The sequence below is a fragment of the Pteropus vampyrus genome, unplaced genomic scaffold, assembly GCF_000151845.1.
Source record: "Pteropus vampyrus isolate Shadow unplaced genomic scaffold, Pvam_2.0 Scaffold83, whole genome shotgun sequence".
Taxonomy (NCBI): domain Eukaryota; kingdom Metazoa; phylum Chordata; class Mammalia; order Chiroptera; family Pteropodidae; genus Pteropus; species Pteropus vampyrus.
In genome coordinates this window covers 6,176,293-6,200,359 of record NW_011888864.1, presented here as the reverse complement: position 1 = coordinate 6,200,359, position 24,067 = coordinate 6,176,293, and the positions used below count along the sequence as shown (strand labels likewise).

Genomic DNA, 24,067 nt, shown 5'->3' with positions numbered 1-24,067 from the left:
GCTATTGGATGCAGAGCGTCCTAGCTTCTCTAAAACTGACCTGTTCCAGGCGATCTTCCTGTGTGTCTGATCTGATCTTCTCCACTTGCAGTGGTCTAACCAGGCACTGAAGATTATGCAGGGCGCAGGGATGGGCGTGTTACATTCATGTGGGCTCACACTTATATTTATCCATTGTTTTTGCACATGCCCGAATTTTAAAAATATAACAATGATAATAGAATAATAGAAATGGAAAAAAATCACTCAGAAACTTATGGTAACAGTAGATGTGCTGCTTCAGTATTCTTTGTTCACCTTGCCTTATGCACACAGAATGTATACCTACTTGTATTTGTCTGAATACAGTTTTATTTCCTCCTTTGATCATGTAACCCTCTGCGGGGACCATTGTCACATTGCTTCATTGTCTCAATATTACTACAAAACTCCCCACTATCTAAACTCTCACCATTGGAGCAGTCACTGTAACAACTTGTAGAAACTTTTAACCCAGAATTTACCATCTGGATAAAAATTCCAACATGGGTTTGAATGTGTGTGCTGGCAAAAACATTTAGGTTTCATATGGATTCATATTAGAGGATTGGAGGGTGTTCAGCTGTTCTTCTGCCAGGATCGCACTGCGTGTCATTTAAATGTGTGCGTTATTGCTAAAGTCCATCTCATGTTATTAAGTATTCTAAGGAAGTTCCCCTAGCATGTCATCTCATTACTTATGTACATTACCATACATGTTTAATATGGCATAGAATGAAAACGTAAGTTGTATACAGTATCATACTATGAAAACACACCCATGAGTGTTCATTCATTGTTAAATAATTAGATAATTCGTGTTTTAAGTCCTTTTCATTATGTAGAAGACACTTGGTGGGTTGTTATATAGGCAGTTAAATTTTTTTAATGTTTTTTTTGAGGGGATTTATTGGGGATTTGGGGTGGGCTGAAAACAATACGTTGGTTCCATTGATAATGATAGAATATAGGCTCTTGCTGTCCAAAAACTTGCTGTTTCGGCCATTTTCAAGGAATGGATTAGATTTTGGACGTTGAAAAATATCTGTATTTACCTGTATCCCTTAGTAGGCTCTGAGTATCTTAAAAATGAGAACTGCAGGCTGCCTGTGGGGGGTGCAGATTTGGCTGTTGTCCAGCCCCCTCCCAGATGAAGTTCTGTCACATCTCCCTGGAGCGGGAGCCCCTGCTGCACCCACACTGCCTGCTCAGCACCGTGAAGCAGAAGCCCTTCACCAAGGGGCAAGTATGGTTTTGCAATTGTTGTCACCACCATCGACAATGTCGGTACTGGTGTGATCCAGCCAGGCCGAGGCCTTGTCCTTTATCCAGTTAAGTACAAGGCCATTGTTTTCCAGCCCTTTAAAGGGGAAGTCACGGATGCTGTTGTCACTCAGGTCAGTAAGTTTGGACTCTTCACAGATATTGGACCTATGTCCTGCTTCATCTCTCAACACTGCATCCCATCAGAGATGGAGTTCGAGCCTAACTCCAACCTACCATGTTGTTACAAGACAATTGATGAGGATATTGTGATTTAGCAGGATGATAAGATCTGCTTGAAGATTGTGGGGACCTGTGTGGATAAGAACGATAAGAATCAGCTCCCTTAGAGATGATTACATGGGGTTTGTGAAGTGAACCCCAGGGCCTCCTACCTCGTTTGGTCTTTATCTTAGATGCGTGACTGTTATACTTCACATGTCGTCCAGAGACTCAGTCTGGCTGCTGTGGGGGAGGCAAGGAAGGTTCCTTATCCCAGAAGCAGCTGGCTCTTCTTGTGGCTTAGTAGCCACTCCCAGATTTTGACTGTGTGTTCTAACTATAAAACGTCCTTGGATCTCAAAAAAGACGAAAACAAAAACAAAACAAAACCAGGAACTATATTGTATTTGTCTTTGCCCAGCATTTAACATAGTGCCTGACAGTTGGTTTAATTCACATTGTTCTGTGAATAAATGAATGAACAAAATTGCTCCTGTTATTAAATAAGCATATCTCTGATATTTATTATCTGTGGAAAATTAGGGCTTGTTACTCTTGTCAAGGGCGTAGGCAAGGAATTTTGGTGTGTGTTGCAAGCAAGGCAGCACCAAGACACCACATGTGTATAAGTCAAAAGCCCTCCTCCCTCTTACTGTCATAACTGAGCCGTATGATTTATTGTAATTATATTTGCTTTCTTGTTTTTTTTCCTGAAGTTAATAATTGCCTAGGTTTTGTTTATTTATATTAAATATGCTTATTAATTGAAGTTCAGAGTTTACATTAGGATTCATTCTTTGCATTGTACAATTTATGGGTTTTAACTACTGCATAATGTCATTTATCCACCATTACAGTACCATACAGAATAGTTTTATTACCCTAAAAATCCCTTTGTTCCATCTATTCACCCTGCCCCCAGTGAATCCCCTGGGAACCACTGATGTTTTCACTTCTCTGTAGTTTTGCCTTTTCCAGAATGTCATATAGATGGAATCATACAGTATGTAGACTGGCTTCTTTCACTTAGCAATATGCATTTCAGGTCCCTTCATGACTTCTTTTTATTGGTGAATAATATTTCATTTTATGAATGTATCACAGTTTATTTAGCTTTCCATCTATTGAATTTGCTTATTTTCTATATATCTCTCACTAATTCAGTCCCAAGCTCTCCAACAGAGTTGTAAAGTATCTTTAAATACATCAAGTAACCTATAAATTCTTTTTTTTCACCCTAAAGTCACCATCCACTGCTCCAGTTGTGCTGGCTGCTTACTAAATTGTTATCTGGTGGCTTCCCTTTCTGTTTTCCTGGGAAATACTTTGTAAGTCCTTCGGCCTGATTTCTGAGTGGGATCTTCATTTTATTCCATCTCATGTATTTTTATTTCTTGGTTTATTCCCTCATTTTAATGGAGTACATCCTCTAGTAACTTCCTCAGAAAGGATACTTGGGAGATAATTTTTTAAAAAGATTCGGCATGTCTGCAAGTCTTCATTCTCGCCTCACAGATCAGACTTTTCTAGAATTAAATCCCAAGAGGAAAACTAGTTGGCTTGCTGGTGGCTTAATATAAGCATGCTATTAAGACATTCCGAAATGCTTAGGATTCTATTATTTCTTATATCTTTGTCTAATTTTTTCTTTTGTACTAGCTTAAAAGCCTCTGACTAATAGCTCCCCCCACCCACACACACACACTTAATCTTTTTGTAAAATAGTTTGAATTGGCCATACTTTATTAATTGAGCATTAGAAACATTAATCTCTGCAGAAATCTATATTATAGTATAAGAATGGTTGCATTCACGTACTAGTATTTTCCTCTCCACTTTTGAATTGAAACAAGTACAGAATAATTAGACAGAGACTATTTCTGGCAAATAAAACAGTTAATAGTTGGAAAGGTATGTTTTAGTGAAGATTGTTTATAAACACACCTCTTGCTGCCAAGATCTTAAAGTCTAATTAATTAGTATCACCCCAGCTTCCCCTTTCCTCTTCTATAACTCGCTTTCATCTTCCTTCATTTATAAACACACATGAACACACACTCTTTACTCTCCTGCTTTCCCTTTTCCTCTTTATCTCAGTCTGCACAAGTTTGCACACAGAATTGGCTTCCCTTCTAGCTGTTTTGTCTCTGCACTCCATCAAAAAATATTTTCTGCATCTCTAATTTCATCAAGATATGCCTGACTGAGAATGTCAAAACCACTGAGCAGAAGTGTTTAATCCAAAGTTGGCTCTGCCAGTGATGATTGGCTGAGGAAATGACCTCGAATTTTTTCTTAATTATTTGTTAGGATGTAAGTTTTCACTTTGTGGAATAGATTCACATCCTGCTTCTCATTCCCTACTCTTTATTGTGCAGAGATCTCCCACTGATTTCCAATAGTGTTCTCTGGACCCAACAAAGACACATAGAGGGGAAAAGGTACCTGGCCAATTGTGGGAACACCACCTTCAGTGAAGGTTTTCCATAAGCAGAGAGTAATTTCATGATTTACTGGGCAGTCGGATTCAGGCCACATTTACGTAACTCCATAAACCAGGGTTTGAGAGTGGAGCTGGTCGCTATCCACAAGCCCCCGTGTCATCTAGGCAGCTCACGTTGTAGCTACGGCAGAGAATTGCCATTCCAGTCAGTGCCTAGCATTCTGGTGGCTGTGTGATATCAGGAAAGTCTGTTAACTTCTCTGAGCCTTTGTGCTGTCACCTGTAAAATGGGGGGAAAACCATCGACCTCTCAAGGTTGCTGCAAGGAATAAAAATAAGTATATATGAAAACGCTTTATAAATGATAAAGTACCATGTAAATCTTACTTATTATTATCTGACCTTAGAAATAAGAAACAAAATGGTACATTTTTATTCCAAGAGTTTTTTTCCCTTTTGATTTAGAGTCTTTAAATGAAGGATATTTTGTGTTTAAAATATTTTATAGCTATAAAAATTATGAGAGGAAAGACTTAGAGTATAATTAGCAGGGAAGGAAGCTTACATTTCTCTGGGATGAGAACACCCATGACTCGTTGGCCCAATATGATACATTCATAATCTCATTTCATGATGTTCACCCACATGTTGAGAGCACATCATTCTCAAAGGGCACATTTAGTGAATATTTGAGAACGATAGTGATGAAGAGCATGTGCCAGGAACAGGTAAGGTGGGTGGCACAGACAACCATTCGTTTATTGGCTGTAGTTGGAGTAACTGCTTCGGAGATACTGGTAAAACCATAATTCAAACCATAAAATAGGTGGATCTTCTTCCCCTCCATTTCGCCTTCTTTGCCAATCCCCTTTCTGCACACCATCTGTGCAAGGCTCAAGATCTGCAGCCCTCTTCCAACTAATATTTGGTGAGGAAGACTATAGAGCTGCAGCTCACATGTCTCGTTTGATGGGGTGTAGCTTGCAGGACCCTTCTAAAAGGGAGAAGCCTGAGTCTTCATGGGCTGACGACATTGCTTATTTTTCAGTTTGGAAGATGATCTGCTTTATGTCAATTTGGCTAAGCTATAGCACCCAGTTATTTAATCAAACACTAACCTAGATGTTGCTGTTAACCACGTTTCGTAGATGTGGTTAACATCTACAGTCAATCGACTTTATGTAAATTAGATTAGCCCGGATAATGTAGGTCTTCATCCGATCATCAGTTGCAGGCCTTAAGAGCAAAAACTGAGGTTTCGTGGAGAAGAAATTCTGCATCAGGACAACATCAATTCCTGTTAAAGTTTCTAGCTCGCCAGCTTGCCTTGTAGATTTTGAATTCCTTAAAATGAAGCTATCTAGCTATCTGTCATCTGTCTGTCTGTCTGTCTCTCTCTCTTCTATCATCTACTTCTATCTATCTATCTATCTATCTATCTATCTATCTATCTATCTATCTATCTATCTATGTATCATCTTCTCTCTCATTTTGGTTCTGTTTCTCTAGAGAGCTCTGACTGATACAGCTTCTCTCTATCCAGAGTTTACTTTTTCTTTTGATCCTATTATAACCCAACTCTCAGCAGTCTGGGGTCCAAAATGTTTTGTTTTGTTTCATTAGGGAAACCAATTGTTATGGGAACAATAAACTATGTAAATTAATTCCAAATTTATAATTCAACTCTGATCTTCTTAAAACCTACTAAACTTTGATATAACTGAATTCCTTTTTTTAAAATCCTTATCAATTTTACCTCATTAAAAGTCAAAACAGCTGCATTCTAATTCCATATCTGTTTTGGTTCTTATAAATATACAGTCTCTAATTATTCTAGATGGTTTCCCCACTTGAACACATGCCAATCAGTAGGGAATCTCAATGTACTGACAAGGTGGCAGTTATCTCAGGGTGCTGAGGCAGTAGAACTCAAGTGGTAAGATTTATATTTCAATGAAGTAGTCTTTCCCTTGACACTAAACTTGAAAGGTAGTGATCTCATAATTCAAGGTTTCACGATCACTCAGGAGTGAAAAATTTGTCCCTGTTTAAATAGTTATTTTTATTTGTAGGGCCAATCCTGGAATCTTTTACATACATTCTAGTCACTGGAACTCCATGAATCACAAATATTACGAACCTCACTTCTGGCCATTCCCAGGCAGACCGGTCAAGGTCTGGGTTCCGTGAGTCATTCATCACAGACTTCAGTTTTAACCAGTTCCCAGTGGGGTTACGTGTGAGCCTTTGCAATTGCCCGTGACTGCATTGTATATACACATATCGATCGCCCTCTCTAATTCCCAGACCTGGTGTCCTGCCCTTCTGTCTGGCTTGGGTGAAGCTGCATGGAGGCACCATGCTGGCCCCTGAGGGGTAGGAAAAGAACCTGGCGCCACTGAGCAGACATCCTTTAATGGTAATCCTCCAGCGAGTCAATGTCCTCCAAAGAGACCATGAGTGTGGCCTTGTTGATGAGGAGTGTAGTCATAGTCACACAAAAAAGTCCCCAGTCTCTGCCGTAGGACCCCATGCATGGCCCATTATCCCTGCTGCAAAAAAAAAAAAAAAAACTGGACAGGATCTCCCCTTAGGAGCCTGTCAGCCCTCGTCAGTAATAAGCCCAGGGGCTACTCAGAATGACTGGAGGCACTCACTTCCATCCCCCACCAACTATACTGCCCGCTCTTAGCCTCTGCCACCTGGGGAGCCCCATACCACGCCAGGGCAATCAAGCTTGGCTTCTGCATGGTCGTGCAAAGCTTGCCATCAGCCAAGCTCCTGAAATATTTATATTTATACAGGCAGGGCTCAGATTTTTTTTTCTACCCACAGAAGCCACAGCAGGTAAGGACCGGGTATGGTTTGGGGAGCTTTGTTCATCCCATGATAGCAAAGCTATCAGCAGTGGTTCACCTGGTAGGGATCTCACTTACCAAAAGAGCCAGAAAGTTGGTCATCGTCACAATCTGTGCATTGGAAGAAATACACGTCAAAAAATCACATAATTTCCCCCTCCCTTTTATTTAGAGATTTCATTTCATTCATGCACACGGAAAAGCCAAAATGCCCTTCCTGATGGACACCCATCTCAGGACTCAGTGCCAGTACATTGCGGGGTGAGTGAGCACAATATGTATGTTCATTTTCAAAGATAGCATGATGTAACACCATAGAGCTTTCGTGGCTACCTATTCTGTTTTAAACTGTTAGAAAACTAGATGATTGGTGAGAAAATCTATAGAAGGGAAGGAGGCAGGAAGATCTACATTTTCAGCAAAGGCAGATGGGTGTACTCGAGGCTCAACTGGCAATTGTTCCCAAATATTTCAGCAAACACACCTTAGACAAGGGTTTTCTGAAAGAAAACAATGATAAAAGCCTGAAGATTAGGTGAATTTTCCCATAATAGTGACAGCTGTCCCCACAGAAGCAGCTGAATTTATCTCAAAACTGAAGGTTTCACTAGCTTGTGCCTCTCATCAAATTGGTTTTGCATAAATGGGAATTATTTTTAAGTAGTCCAAAATGGTATCATTTCCTAGTGGCAAATTATTTGGGTGTATTTTGAAGCTAATTAAAAGGGAAATGTCCTATTTTGTAAAGAGCAGCATTTCTATGTTTTAAAAATCAGATGTTCTCAGTGGGGAGCAGGGTTTTATCTTTGTCAGTGTTGGCTATTGCTAAGTGCATCCCAGATTGAAAATCTAAATGAAATAAATACAAGGAAAGGCATGGGGGAAGTTTATGTTGGAAAAGCAGGAAGGAGACACATACACATATATAATACATAGATGACTTATCTGTGAATTTAGAAAGCCTTTTCATGTCATGTTGGTTTTTTTTTTTTTTCTATCTTGCTAGTTACTTATTATTTTACTGTAAGCATTGCAAACATGGAGGGCTGCAGAGGTGCCAGGCTCCATCATGGTGTCCAAAAATTGGCTTTGTACATATGCTAAATTAGAGATTGGCTGGCAGAATCAGTTCGCAGATCCTCAGTTGGCATGGATTTCTCATGAAAGACAGGGCCCCAAGCCCATGGGGCTCACTCCAGCCAGCAGCAATGCAACATGCTCCATCCAACAAGCCAAAACCCATTTTAAAATAAATTCTGAATCTTTATCAGGCATCATGTCCAGGCCAGGTAAAACACTCCCCAAAAGTCTAGTCCCCTTTCCTGTTTCATGAGGAAGGGATTGTGTTGAATCTTGCATGAGCCAGAGCTTTGAGATTTTTCTCCAGTGATCCGGGTCATTTCACCAAAGGACCCAGGTTATTTCATTTGCGTCCTGTATTGAATAGGCTGCCCTGGTGTTTACAGAGGAAAGTAAGAATTCTACAGACAAAAGCCCTTCTGTTTTTCCCTTCCTTGGGAATAGGCAAACTACATGATGGTTCTGATGCAAGAAGAATTAATGCAATGAAGAAACATATTAGACAGCCAGAGCAGATAGGTCTATTCCAAACGGATTCGCCATCTGGGTCTTTTTTGCTCACTGTGTCAACTAGGAGATGCCTCTCTCATTTAGCTAGTTGATGGTTTTACCATTCCCAAGAGATATATTTTATTCTATGGACAATGATGTTTTAATAATAATAAACAGGTTTTTTTGTTGTGGTTGACCTTGGGGTTCTGCTTAATCTAGTTAAGCACTAGGGAGGAAGTGAGGAGACTTATTTTCTAGGCCAGGAGGTACCTTTGACTTAAATGATGACATCTGAAAAGTTAAGCAACAATTCTAAGTGGAGACAGTAACTTCAGTTACTTTACCTTCTGTCAAAGGGTATAGTGAAGAATCAAGAGTTGAACTAGGTGACCTTAATACCAATCAACACCTCAGTATGAAAGCTGGATCAGAGTCTTGCATCTTTCAGGTACTATCAATTATTCACCCACTTGAGTGAGCACAGAGACCTTATCTTCCCATAGCATATCCTCAGTAAATATCACTGAATGCTTCCACTGGGTTTTGTCTTAGTCTGTTATGGCTTCTATAACAAATACCATAGACTGGGTGGCTTAAAAAACAAACGTTTATTTCTCATAATCCTTGAGGGTGGGAAGTCCACAATCAAGGTGCAAGATGGTGTGGCTCCTGGTGAGAAAGCCCACTTCTTGGATCATAGATAGACGCCTTCTTGCCACGCCCTCCTATGGTGGAGAGAAAGATCATCTCTCTTGCATCTATTCTTACAAGGTCACTTATCCCATTCATGGGCTCCCCTTCATGACCTAAGTACCTCCCAAAGACCTCACCCCCAGGTAGCATCACATTGGGAGTTAGGACTCCAACATATGAATTTTGGGGAGACATAAACGTTCAGTCTGTAGAAGGTTGATTATCTCATTGGGTGACACCAATGAGGCTAACATCTCAGGATTAATTCATGTAGGAACAAGCTTTGCATCAATACTGTATCATGTGTGATAGAGTGAAAAAGTGCTTAAATACGTATCAGGAGATTTAACTTCTGGTCCTGGCTCTGCCCCCGTTATGTTGAGTGACCTTCAGTAATTTATTGATCTCTGGGATTTTTTTATCTCCTTGTTTCTAAAATGACTAGATAATTGCTGAGCTTCCTTCAGTCCTAAAACTATATGACTTTATGATTCCAAATCTTAGCCAACCATCTAAAAATGCATTCTCTGGATTATGGAAGATATCTACTAGGCCTAAATAGAAAGGCTAGTCTTCCTGGTGCAAAGAGTTACTCTAAGCACATGGCCTAAACACAATGATTCAGTAGTACCACCTTCCTCTTCCCCTTAACAGGTGCTCTTTCAGTAGAGGTGAGAGGCAAAAGGGAAAGAATAGGTACTTATGCACAGAACAAATGCAGAGGCTGAATATGGCTCTAGACAGCACTGTAGTCTATAGTATTTAGAGAGGGAAGAATGAAAAAGGGAGAACTCACCTCTAATAACATACTACTTCCTACTAGTTTAAGTTCTTTTAAGGAACCATTTAATCCACTGTTCATGGAATATGCTTCCCATAGTGGATTGAATGGTGGCTTCACAAAAGATATGTGCACATTCTAATCCTTGGAACTTGTAAACGCAGCCTTATTTGGGAAAAGGGTCTTTACAGACGTAGATACTATGTTAAGATGAGATCATCCTGGATCATCCAGGTGGGCTCTAAGTCTAATGACAAGTGTCATGAGGACACACAGAGGAGAAGACCACATGGAGACAGAGGCAGAGATTAGAGTAATTCAGCCACAAAGACTGCCAACAGCCAGCAGAAGTTGGCGGAGGCAAGGAAAGATTCTCTAGGGAGGGAGCACAGCCCTGTAGATACCTTGACTTCAAATTTCTGGTCTTTAGAGTGGCGAGAGACTAAACCTCTGTTGTTTTAAGCAGCCAAGTTTATGGTCGTTGGCCATGGCAGCCTTAGGAAACTAACACACTTCAGATGAGTATATTTTAAAAGATGCACATCATTCATCGGGAACTCCAGTATCTCTTTTACTATTTAACATCATGGTTGGTCATGCTACTAATAAAAATCAAAGAACCCTGACTTAAACCATAATATTATTATTAAATAGGAATATTAGAACTCTTTTGAAATAAACATTTTTTGCTCACATAATAGCTGCCTATATATTCCACCTCCTGAATGAACCACTATCTTCTTAGGACTTTCTGTATAAGGGAAACACCCCACTATCAGGGAAAAGGGCCTCATTTTTATATTCCTCTACCCCGGCTTTGCTTTGGTAACTTCGTTTCTGTACCAGATCCACACTCTTCATTAACCTCTTCATTTTAGAGTATTTCAGCTTCCTACAGCAATAGTATCAATAATATTCTTCTGTTTTATTATACGTTTACCAAACAGTTGACTATCAGTTCTTTTGGCCAGAATTTGTTGGCCTGTTCTCAGAGCTCTGTCTCGATACATATTTTAATAACCATTTTCCAACATGGTCGTCATTTCAAATCTAGAATATGATGTTAATCAATTTACTGGTTCACAATTGAGAGTGAACAGCTTACAATGTTTGTGACAATATTGGATTTATTTATTTCCAAGTGAGTGATTTTTAAATAACAGCACATTGTGCGTTCCCTTGTTTTTCACAATCCAGTTTCAGTATCTAAGCAACTTTGCCTTGATGGTTGACTTCTACTGGGGAAACTATGAAGCATTGACTTTGTACTGGTCTTGGATCTTCCTGACATTTCCGTGTTTCCATGGTGCCAACCACTGCGTAGTAGCACTTATTTCTCCTTTCACATCTAAATATTATCACTGGAAAGAACCCACTTTATACTCCACTGTTACCTTACTTCTACTGCTTTTTCTTATTATTCAATTCAATTCAAAAAACATTTATTAAATGCTTAAAACATACTAGCCAGGTAGAAGAAACCAGCATACAGACGGTTCCTTTCAGTAGATGGTGGTAAGGAGCGACTTAGATTAGGTGTGAGCCAGTGTGTTCGGATTTATATAAAAATTGAGAAATACCCTAGAAGGGAAATTTGTTGTCAGACAGACTTCTCTAGTCCTTCAATGGACTAGGGATCTCAAGAATTCATCTCTTAAATGGACAGGGCAAGTTGGCTATTTACTACTCACAATCAGAATTAGGAATGAGGGTTTTATAATAACTTTTGGTTTCTGGTAGTTATAGAAAGGGAGCAAAACATCAATAATGGCTCTGTCTCAATACCAGTGGAAGCCAGCTAAATGTGGGAAATGTCAAATCAAATCTGTTAAAGCAAAAAAAAAAAAAAAGGACAGAAAGGAAAGGAGAGAGGGAAATAAAAAAAGGAAAGATTGCATTATATAACCATTAAATGTTAATGAAAAAATTTAACAGATCTTGAAATATTGTCATATATTATTTCATTAAATAGTTTATATTTCTTTACTCCACTGGTTCTTTTTGTTTAAAGGGAAAGAAGGATTAAATAAGCCCTAAGTGTTACATTATGTTAGAATCTTTGAGCTGCTCCCATAGCTACATGATAGTCAGTCCAACTCCAGAGTTCAGTATTCGAAAGCTAGTATTGCTCTTTCACTAAATTGTTCTCAACTCAACTTTTAACAAAAATGAAGATATTTTAATCTTCCCCCTCCTGATTCTTATCTTATTGTTCAACTGTTTGAGAATTTCGACAGTCAAGGGGTATTATTTATTAAGGCCCCAAACAAACATATCTAAAACCAAACTAATCATCTACATACATACGCTCCAAAATGCCACCTGTTGTTCCTCCTGGGTCTCCTCCTTCTATCGTTGGAACACTTCCCAACTCCCAACACACACAGAGGAATGTGAAAGGGAATTATTCAGGACCAGTAATAGCATCTCCGGTCAATGTCCAGGGCTCAAAGGCTGGGAAGCAGGACTTGGTAGCAGAACCTGTCATTATACTGTCACGTTGCCCCAGACAGTCTTCTTGCCCCAGCTGCATGCTCTGTTCTCACCATCACCCTGCTCTCCACCTTCCATGTGCAGATGATTATTCTCTTCTTTTTTGTTAGTGTACAGGCTCAGCTGCTATAATAAGACCCAAAGCTATAATAGCTCGAACAAATGAAGTTTATTTTTCTCTCACCAGAGGCAGATGGGTGGTCCAGGTGGGTAGGCAACGCTCCTCCTCAAGGTCATCCAGGGACCCAAGTTGTTTCTACTTTGTAGCAATGACAGCCTAATCTGCATGGCTGAAACTGGCCCCATACCTTGTTTGAGTTCCAGCCTGTGGGATATGGGACAAGAGAGTAGAGGACAGTGGCTTCCTTAAGGGATTAAGTGTTGCACACACCATTTGTTTCATTCACAGCTGCGAGTGGGGCTGGGATATGCAGGCTTTAAGAGTAGACCATGTGCCTTGCTAAAACTTGAAGGAAGAGGTGAGAATACATGCCGGGGCCATTAGTGGTCTCTGCCACGCCCCTGTGCAACCACCACGTGATGTCTTCCCTGTTTTACATGCATCACCCTGCATTGCAATTTTTTATTTCTGTTTATTCCAAGAAGGGTAAGACCCACCCAAACCAATCAACTCAAGGAAGCCAAATATCAAGAAGAGCAAAGAAATAAATTGCTAAATACTAAAAAAGTTTCATCATATAGCTTCTTAACTATAAGTGAGAAATAGATCTCGCAAATTACGACTAATTTTTACTTGATATTTCTTATTTGCCCTTTTCTTTTGTGGTTTTAAGTTCTCAAACTCCCAGTACTTTTGTGTCTATTAATGCTTCTTTAATACAGTTTAAAGATGGTAGGCATTATCTGTTCTTGAATTATGTATAATTATTAGATATGTATATAAAGATTAATAACAAATTTCAGCTAACTTTTAAAAAACTTATTCCATATAAAATGACAAAGATTAAAAGCTTTTATATTTAAAACTAAAATTACTCAAAACATTAGATATTTTGCATTTTCTACCATAAAATACATACTATGTTGAAATATTAGGCCAGCAGTGTATGATTATTTCTACCCAAAAGGAAATAATAAAGATGCATATTTCTATAATTTGAAAGAGGGGAAGACAGTTGACCGGAGTAGGGTCATACAGAGAGTGTTGAGTGTTAAAGCCAGAAAGAAACTTAGAGCTCATCTTCCCGGTTTAGAAACTGAGGTCCCAATAACCTCAATTTTTTTATCTCAAGAATGCCACCATTTGTGGCATATTTTCCATGGCAGATAAAAATGAGTTGCCAAATATAATTCTGAATATACTTACTGTTATTTAGCTTTGGAAAAAGGCCAAGACCGACTGTTATGGAATATGGTGATCTTCTCATATTACTGTAAGTTATTAAACATATAACCCTTTTGAAAAACTGAAAAGTTGGTATTAAGAATGGCTGGATTTAAGAAGACTGCCATAAAGGCCATATTGCTAAGCACATTGAATGGATGAAATTAGTCTAACAATCATAATCAACTAAAACGTTTTACCAATGTTCTTAGGAATCAGCTGTGTGGCTGGCCAGCCAAAGACATAATGCCTTCACAGCCTGGGCATCACATCCGGATACAGGACAGTGGGAGCCCCTGTTTCAGGTTTAGAAAGAGCAACACCAAATTTTGATCTGTCCAGAGGAGGGCAACTCAGAAGCGAGAGGATGATGAATCTGTATCTTAGGCTTTCAGAAAAACAATTATTAGAACTAGGAACACAAGACTTAGGAAACATAATAACCATCTTCAGATACTTGAAGGGCTGCTCACTGGTCTACTTACACAGGAGCAGGATGACCACTTGCCAAGAGAGTAGAAGGGGGCCTTGCCCTGAATAGAGCTTCTTGGAGGTAACTTCGAAAACCCCTCCCAACTCTAAGACTCTGATTCTCTGGGATTCTTACTCCAGCACCTAAGTTGCTGATCACATATAAGAAAGAATGCACCATACCTAAGGATGGGGAACCTGCTTCTTGCTGTAAGAACCTGACAGATTTGGAGAAAACTCTGTGTGTGTGTGTGTGTGTGTGTGTGCGTGCGTGCGCGCGCGCCTTTCAATCAGGCACTGGGGATATGAGCTACAAAATACACTTCCTGTCCTCATGTGGTTACAGTCCAAGTGTGAAGATACTGAGTTACTGAAGACAGATGAAGCCACTATGAGCTCAGAACCAACCCCAAGCCCAAGTGATTAGGCACCAGGAAATGGGAGTTTAAATTTGTATGGCCCTTTTTAAAAAAGCAATTTCTGTATACTTGTTAAAACGAGCATGCATTTCTTTTTAATCTAACATTTATTAACCAATTCCGTCACACTGTTGTCAATCCTCACCAATCCCTGAGTCAGGCACTTTTATTGTCCCCATTTTTCAGATGAGGAAACTGAGGCATACTGAGGTTAAGAGACTATTTAGTCTCTTACAGAGCTGGTCAGTGGACACAGTCTGGAACTGGTTTAGAGGGAGGCTGTGAGAGTTGGAATTTCGTAGCCAATCCTTTGGAGCCTAAATGAGCATGTAATTTGACCTAGCATTTGCAATTCTAGGGTTTACCCTAAGGACATATTCAGACAAGTGCTCTAAGATGAATGTTCTGGAATATTTGTTACAGCTTTGTATATAATATTTTAGGTATCAGGGCAAATGTCACATCCTCAAGCTGTTTTGCTTCCCTATCCCTCCCACTCACTCTGTCCCTTTATTTCACTCTATTCCATTACTAAATTCTGTTCTCTTACCAATCTTTTCACGGCCTGCAATTGTTTATTGGTTTACTTATTTATTAATTGTTTTGCTGACTGGAACATAAGTTCCATGTAGTCAGGGAGCTGTTATCTCCATCACTTACAATAGTACCTGGCACATAAAGAGTACTCAGTGAATATCTGTTGAATAAAATGAATAAATTAAGAACAAAAAGTTGGGGAAAATTAAAATCTTAATCATTAGGGGATTGATTAGATAAATTATGGCATATCCAAAAAGTAGAATACTCTGTAGTCTTTATAAATGGCTATGTAGATTATCCCCTACATAAAGGTATGTCCTACCTGTTGGTTAAAAAAGAGGTGACATAATACATGAGTACATGACCCCTGTATTGGTTAGGTCTCCTGGTAGCCAACCATAGAATCTACCAAGTTTAAACAGAAAACAAAATAGTTTATTATAGGCTACTGGGTAACTCACAGACCCACTAAGACGCAAGGAGCGCTTCCGCAGCCAGAACACAACATTGGGAACCTCACACATGAGTTCTGCCTCACCTTGACTGCTGACTAGCAATTCGATCTCCGGATAAGTTATCTTGTAACCTCCATGTTCTTCAGGCAAATATGGATGATAATACTCGCCTTATCTACACCTCGGAACTGCTGTGAGGGCATATGAGATGCCAGACATTTGACGAGTGAAAAAGAAAGAACAAAAAAGATGTATACATTTACATCATTGTCATCTGTTATCTTGAATGTGTGAGCACATATACTTCATTCCGAAGCCGTATTACTCGGCATTGTGATGCCACTGGGATGCCATTGGTCCACTCCATTAACTAACCGTACATTAAATTGCCCATGCTAGGTCTGGACAAAAAGGCTACTAATTCTGGCAGTTTGTCAAGCTTTTCCTAAAATCATCTTCCATGTGAATTTAGTCACTCTTCCTGTGGGGTGACCTGTCCTTTTCTCCAGGCTCACTGAGCTTGCCATTGGAGGATGCTGTTCTCATCTCTGGGTCCTACACTGTGCTAGCCTCAAAGCTATGCTTTTTCTCTGAAAGGCTTCCCTAAGCAGCATCCAAAGGCTGTTAACCAAAGCTTCATGTATGGTTTAGGCAATTGACTAGGTATATATCAAAGGCTGGATTCAGTGAGTTTTAAGATGTCCTTATACAGAACAACACAGGTTTGAACTGTGCAGGTCCACCTATATATGGATTTTTTTCCAATAAATACTGTAAATGTATTTTCTCTTATGATATTCTTAATATTTTGTTTTCTATAACTTACTTTAGAATATAACACATATTACAAAATATGTGTTCATCGATTCTTTGTTATTGATAAGGTTTCCAGTCAATAGTAGGCTAGTAATAGTTAAGTTTTTGAGGAGTCAAAAGTTATTCTTGGATTTTCAATTGCACTGGGGGTTGGCACCCCTAATCCCTGCATTTCAAGGGTCAACTGTAATTCCATTTTTTGCATATCTTTGTATATGTTTTTTAATCTTTGGTTCTCAATGCCTACTTCTCATTAGAGGAAAAGAGCATTGTGATACGACGGGGGATTTTAATGTAGTACTGATATCGTTAAGAAGAACTTTAATGTTCCTGGAACCAGGCATGTGTTGCCAGGTGGGGTGATTTTCCCATTTTCTATATGTCCAGAGGCCTTTCCTGGCAGAACTTCTAGCCCATGGGACTTTCATCTTCATCTTGCACGAAGGATACAATTTGGTTCTGATGCATGGATTATTGAAGCCGCTGAGCATCCACACAATCTGTTATGCTAAATCACACCTGGTGTCTGAACAGAGAAGGCTCTGGCAAGCATCCTTGCCACTGGGACCGAGGCCTCTGACTCTGACGCCAAAACATGGCAGTGTTGTAGAGAGCATTCCGAGAGCCTGGCTCACCGGCATGGTAAATTGACCTGCTTGTTCTCACGTTAAATGCTTTATGAAAATTTACTGGGTGCAAAAAGAGGGAAGAAAACCCAAGTGATTCCACAGTGAGCCTGCCTGGCATCAGTAAAGGAATGAGACCGCTGAGAAAGTGGATGTGAAAAGCTGGCAAGAGAAAAAGGTGTAAAATGCAATGAAAATCAAGTGTGGTCCCAGCCTTTGCATTGTTTTATTAGCATTTTCTCGAGGAAGATATTTAATTATAGATCTGGGATTCGTGAGCTAAGGAGGATGATTCCGGGCTCTGCCACTTTCTCCACGGCTCCCATTGTCAGAGGAATTGTGGGATGCTCCAATGTACTGCAAAGAGAGATGTCCTCCCACGTGGCGTGGTCCTTGAGAAAGGCCCTTTCCTGTAACCATAGTTCTCATAGGGCAAAATCTGCCTTTTTTTAAAGAAATAAAATGCTCTGGTGGCCGCCATCATCCTCCATTCTTCAGTTTTCCATAATAATTTTTCTTTTCCTTGTTGATTTCAGAATAAAATAAAGAACAGGGGGAAAAGTTCTACTTTTTAAAGTACCTATAAATTTTCACCTAAAAGAAACAAAACTGTTTTAATTACCACTTTCTTTGGGAAATAATTCGGAAGCAAGATAACAACAAACCATGAGAAACAAATGACTAGCTTCTATAAGATGAGTGTGTGAATGTATATTTGAGCAACAGAAATGAAAATATGCAAAGGTAAGAACCAACTGGGAATATCGTGCAGGGAGTTTAAAAATTCCTTTTTTAAAGCCTCACCTACCTTCAATGAAACTTGCCATGATAATGATCCAGTTTAGTGCACTGCAAGAAATCTTTCTTTACCTTCTATTTCTGCCGTCACGGAGCTTATTCAGTTACCTGATTTCTTTATTCAAGGCTGCCAGGGAGACTAATTAACACTACGGAATCTAAAGAATCCTGTGTGGGACGCTGCTGGGCCACGGGCCACCGGCCACCAGCCACCGGGTAAAGCTTCCTCCCCAGAATGAGAAGTCAGCCCTGCAGCCTGCAGCTGGCCGAAATTCTCCATTAGTTCGGTTTGTTTAATTGCAAGGCTGTTTGTGCCTTATCATTAGACATTTATACTTCTATCTGTAAGCTTTTATAACTCTCGACTTATGGAGACAAGATTCTTTGTGTCAGCACCTGAGAGAAGTGTTGTCGAAGCAACTGGCACGCAGACAGGAATCCCAGGCAGCACCGTGGGCACAGCGCCGACGGAACCTACCTTAGCCTCGCAGAGAAGCGGTCCACTTGCCTCCAAAATTTGATGTTGGGAAGGGAAGCAAATGTTTTCCTCCCTAGACGTGAAGGAGCCTTGGCTTTTTAGAAAAATGGTTCTTGACATTTAAGGGGACAATTTGGATCAGTTCTAGCAACGTAGCTCAAGCTGACTTGAGAACTACAGGAAGTCACCAGCCAGAATACGTTGTGAGCATCACAGTAAAACTGCTCAGGCCAGGACAGGTGACACGTGTGTTATCTGATGCGTATCTGGAACCATGGCAAGGCTGCCTCATTAAGTTATGAACCTATCACTCTTGTTTTTCCGTTAAAAAAAGAATGAAAGGCCCGCGGACCCTGCCCTGCGTGGGTAAGCCATGACACCTGTGGCGAACGGCAGTGTTTTCATCCTTATAAATGAAGGCAGATAGGTGCAGAGTCCTTTGATGACACTGTTCCCTTTCCCTTGTTTATTTTTATTCCACGCAGACTGCAACCCAGCAGGGGGCTTTTAAACCAAAACAGTTAATTACCTCTTCTAACCCAGAGAAGTTGCAAAACACAAATATAGCGAGTAGAGAGAAAGAGGGCAGCTTTGCTTGGGGCTGTGCTTTGCACCAGGTGAGGAGACAGGGCGGAGGGAGACCAATTAGAAGGCTCCCGGGAGGGAAGTGGGCTGGTGTCCCCACTTCATGTGTACTTTACATTCCCTTTTCAATGTACTGTATTGTGAATCCTCCTGATCAGAGACGCATTTACAAACACCCATTCCAAAGTTAAGTAGCTTTGGGACTGCAGGCCCTCTCGCGGTACAAGCGCATGCTTCCCGCTCCGGGGATGGAGAAGTTGCCCGTAGGCGGGGCAAGCTCAAGCAGAGACCTTCTCCACTTAGTGCCCAAGGGGCTGCCGGGATGTCCCCCAGTCCAGGCGGGGCCGCCAGCAGCTTCCAATAACGAAGGAACTTCCTCAACTGAACTGCGATTCTTGTCCTGCCATCCCCGCCACCCTTCCCTCCCCTAGTGTAACAGGACCTCAGCCCTTTGTTTCTAAATCAGAGGCTCACCTTTCCCTGCTTTGGAATCCCGTCTTTCTGTCCATCTCCTTGCACCAGCATCTTCCCTACCTAACGTCATATGTCCTGACCATCTGCCTTTTCATTCACTCACTCTTCCTTCTTCTAATCTTTACCCATTTCTGGCTCTCTGCTGGGTGCCACCCTCTCCTCTGCACCTATTGAAATCCTAAGCTGCTACCCGCCTTCTCAGCCCGAAATGCTCCCTCCTGCCTCTAAGTCCTGTGGTCCTATTGTCTGTCCCACTGACTCAACTGTTATTTCACTTCCTATTCTATGGCCCCTTCATCACCACAACTAGATGATGCATTCCTCTGCTGATTTATATGTCAATATAAAGTGACCTCGATATCTTTCTCTAATCCCCCCAAACACACACACGCACACACGCACGCACGCACTCATCCCCAGCACCCGGCATAGTGGATACCATTTGACTGATTCCTCTCCTACTGGTTACAAATTTTAAATGCACCAGACCAGGGCTTCTGGCAGAATCTGGGGATGGTGTTCGGGAAATTTTATTTTCAGGATCACAGATATTCATAAAGAAAGGGAAACATTCTATCAGTTATCTAAACGTCTTTAAGTATCTGGATGTTTGGCCATAAGTACATAGAACACCTCTGAGCGATGGCATTGTTCAGTGTTCTTCTGAACCCTTCCCATCATGTGCACGTGGCTAGTGGCCCCCTCACGAGAGAGCCTGCCAAAGCGCCCTGTTCCTTCAGTCACAGATTGTCCTACCTGGAGCAAGTCTCATGGTTCCTTGTACCTCTGCCACCCTGCTAGAAAACAGAAGTTGTAACATCGCCCTTCTGAAGCTGTGGAAACAAGCAATGACCGAGAACAAAGAAAATAGTAAGAGTGGGAAAATCCCTGAACTTGCAGACAAATCTGAGCCTGGCAGTTGTTATTGGCATTGAGAAAGGTAACACAAGCCTTTAGTAAGTAAAACTTTGTCCTTTTAAAAAGTTGTATGCAAAGCGTACCTCAGAACCACACTATTAAATCATAAAATTAACAAGAAATGTAAAAACATAGGCAGCGTGCCCATGAGAGAGCTTTTCTCAGCCCTAGCTCCACCTTCCTTTATGAATTTGAGTTTGAGGCCCCTCAGAGGCCCATGGGGATGTCTAGCAAGGTCCTCAAAAGAACGCGAGGGCTGTCACATGCAACTGAGGAAAATCCATCAGGAGTAGGTGGGAAAAGGCAAAGTAAAAGAGGAGGAGAGTGGGGAAGATGATGGATCGGGCTGTGGCAGCAAGAAAGCCAAACACCAGCCACTTACCAGGCAGGGGCTGGGGCAAAGCCAAGTGAAGAGGCTGATGGAAGTCAGCCCCTTTTTTCTACTAACTTTTTCTCTTCCCAGGGAATTTTCATTGTATTTTGTTGAAAGATAAAGACAGAAAACAGAGAATAAAAATATCATAAGCCTCCCAAACTCACACCATATTCAAATATATATCCTTAGACTATATCAAGGGCCTAAATGTTAGAGCTAGAACCATAAAACTCTTAGAAGAAAACATAGGTGTAAATCTTTGTGACCTTGGATTAGTCAATGGTCTCAAAATGGTAACAACAGCAACTCAAGCAACAAAAGAAAAAATATATTGGGCTTCACAAAATTATAACTTTTGCGCTTCATAGTACACCATCAAGAAAATGAAATGACAACCTACAGAATGGGAGAAAATATTTGCAAATCATATATCTGATACTTAAAATATATAAAGGACACATAACTCAACAAAAAGACAAACAACCCAATTTTTTTAAATGGAGAAAGAACTATAATAGATCTTTTTCCGAAGAAGGTATACTGATGACCAATATGCACACGAAAAGATGCTCAACATCATTAGTCATTAAAGAAGTACAAATCAAATACACAATGAGACATCATGTCACACCTACTCCGATGGCTAGTATCAAAAACAAATAAAATGAAAAATAAGGATTTAGATAAATTGGAGTTCTGGTACATTGATGATGGAAGGAAAAATGACACAACCGTTGTGGAAAACAATTTGTCAATTCCTCAAAAAGTTAACTATAGAATTACTATATGGCCCAGCAATTCTGCTCCTAGGTATATGCACAAAAGAAAACAAAGATTCCAAGAGTTACACCAGTGTTCATAGTAGCATTATTCACACTAATGAAAAGATAGAAACAACCCAAATGTCCATCAACAGATGAATGGATTAAAAAAAAAAATAGTGGTGATAGTTGCTCAACAGTGTGAATGCAATTAAGACCACAGAAAGGTACACTTAAAAATGATACAGTGGAAAATTTAAATGTATTTTACCACAACTTTTTTAAATGGCCAAAGGATTTGCATAGATTTCTCCAAAGAAGATATAAAAATGGCCAATAAGCACAGGAAAAGATAATCATTAGTCATCAGGGAAATTCAAATCAAAACTACAGTGAGCGCCCAATAAATTTAATAGTAATAAAAAAAAAAAACTACAGTGAGCACAGTAAGAGACACTCAACCGAGGATGGCTATACTCAAAAAGACAGATCATAACGAGTGAAGGTGAGGATGCAGAGCAATCGAAACCCCCATACGCAATGCTGCTCATGGGATTGTAAATTGACACAGCTGCTTTGGAAACAGTTAACAGTTCCTCAAAAGATTAAAGATAGAATCACCTACCATATGACCTAGGTCGAGTAGTATATACTCAAGAGAAATGAAAACAGATGTCCACACAAAAACTTGTACATAAATATTCACAGCAGCATTTTTCCTGATAGCAAAAAATGGAAACAAGTCAAATGTTCATTAACTGATAATAAATAAGGAAAAAAGTGGTATATCCATACAATGGAATATTATTTGGCAATGAAAAAGGAAGTACTGATACATGCTATAACATGATGAACTTTGAAACATTATACTAGGTGAAAGAAACCAGTCACAAAAGACCGCATATTGCATAATTCCGTTTCTATGAAATGTCCAAAATAAGCAAATCTATAGAGACACAAGATGGATTAGTAGTTGTCTAGAGTTGGGGGTAAATGGGAATGACTGCTAAATAGCATAGGGTTTCCTTATGGGGTGGTAAAAATATTCTAAATATTAATTATAGCAATGGTTGCACCTCTGTGAATGCACTAACAACCATTGAATTGTACACTTTAAATGCATGCATTATATCTTATTTGAATTTTATCTCAATAAAGCTGTTAGCAAAAAATCACAAGAGTAAAAATAATCTTAAAAATTATTTTCCACAAATAGCAAGTAAAATGAAGTTTAAATCATTAACTAGTTTTTGACATTTTATTGTGGAAATATTCATATATATGCAAATGTAAAGAGAATAATATAAAGAACTCTCATGTACTCATCAATCAGCTCTAAAAATTGTCAACATTTTAGAGATATTTAAAAGTTTTTTTTCCTAAACTCTGTCACAAAAATTTCAAACATTAGAAAAGTTGAAAGAATGTACAGTTAATACCCATATATATACCCACCTCCTATATTCTCCCATTAGTATTTTACTCTGCCTGCTTCAATCTATATCTATCCACTATTTGTCCCTCTATCCATCCATCAATTGATTTACTTTTTAAATTCATGTCCAAGTAAATTGCAGAGAGTTGCAGTATACTTCCCCTGCATGCATAACTTTGATTAGAGTTCAGTATTTGTTTACCATTCTCTTTGAGGTAAAATTTATATACAATAGAATGCACTATTTTTTAATGTACATTCCGTGAATTTTGACAAAATTTAAGCCTGTCTGATTCAAGTTAAAGCCATTGCTTTAATATTTTTTAAAAATATTTTAAAATTTTTTGAAGCTCAGAGACCTTCAAAATAAGTTATTTTCATAAATTAACTATATTTTACTTTTGTGTTTTTTAGGCTTTTCTCTTTCCATTAAATCTCTGAGGTGGGCAGAAATGCCAGTTACATATCATGAGCTACCCATCCATACACATCCTAAGCCTTCTTAGTTTTTTTAATGAAAGCTGATTTGACATTTTACTATAAACCTGTGTAGTAATGTATCTTTTATAATTAACACACCAGAAACTTTGCCCTAGCAAAATCTACATTTTTCATAGTAAACATGTAATATTACATGGAATGTAATAATTTGTGGGATGAGTCAATAAATGAAATTTTTTACTTTTTTTATTGTGGTAAAATACATATAACATAAAATTTACCATCTTGACCATTTTTAAGTGTACTGTTCAGCGGTTATTAAGTGTACATTGATGTTGTGTAGCCATCACCAGCATCCATCCCCATAACACTTTTCATCTTGTAAAACTGAAACTGAAACTCTATACCCATTAAACAATAGCTCCCCATTCTCCTCTCCCCTCAGCCCCTGGCAACCACCATGCTATTCTGTCTTGACCTCACATAAGTGGAATTGTACAATATTTGCCTTTTTGTGACTGGCTTATTTCACTTAGCATAATGTCCTCAGGGTTCATCCATGTTGTAACAGGTGTCAGAATTTCTTTCCTTTTTAAAGTTGGATAATATTCCATTGTATGTATGTAACACATTCTGCTTATCCATTCTTCTATCAATGGACACTTGGATTGCTTCCACGTTTTAGCTATTGTGAATAATGCTGCTGTGAACATGGGTGTACAAATAATCTCTTTGAGACATTGCTTTCGATTCCTTTGGGTATGTACCCAGAAGTGAAATTCCTGG

The 24,067-nt window shown here is 39.5% G+C and overlaps 1 protein-coding gene and 1 pseudogene across 2 annotated transcripts in view; both read left to right on the top strand.

The window, feature by feature from the left end:
- CLYBL (citrate lyase beta like) overlaps positions 1–24,067 on the top strand; it is a 121,268-nt gene that overhangs the window by 61,807 nt on the left and 35,394 nt on the right. The gene's annotated exons all lie outside the window — the stretch shown is intronic.
- LOC105294160 lies at positions 1,169–1,659 on the top strand (annotated as a pseudogene).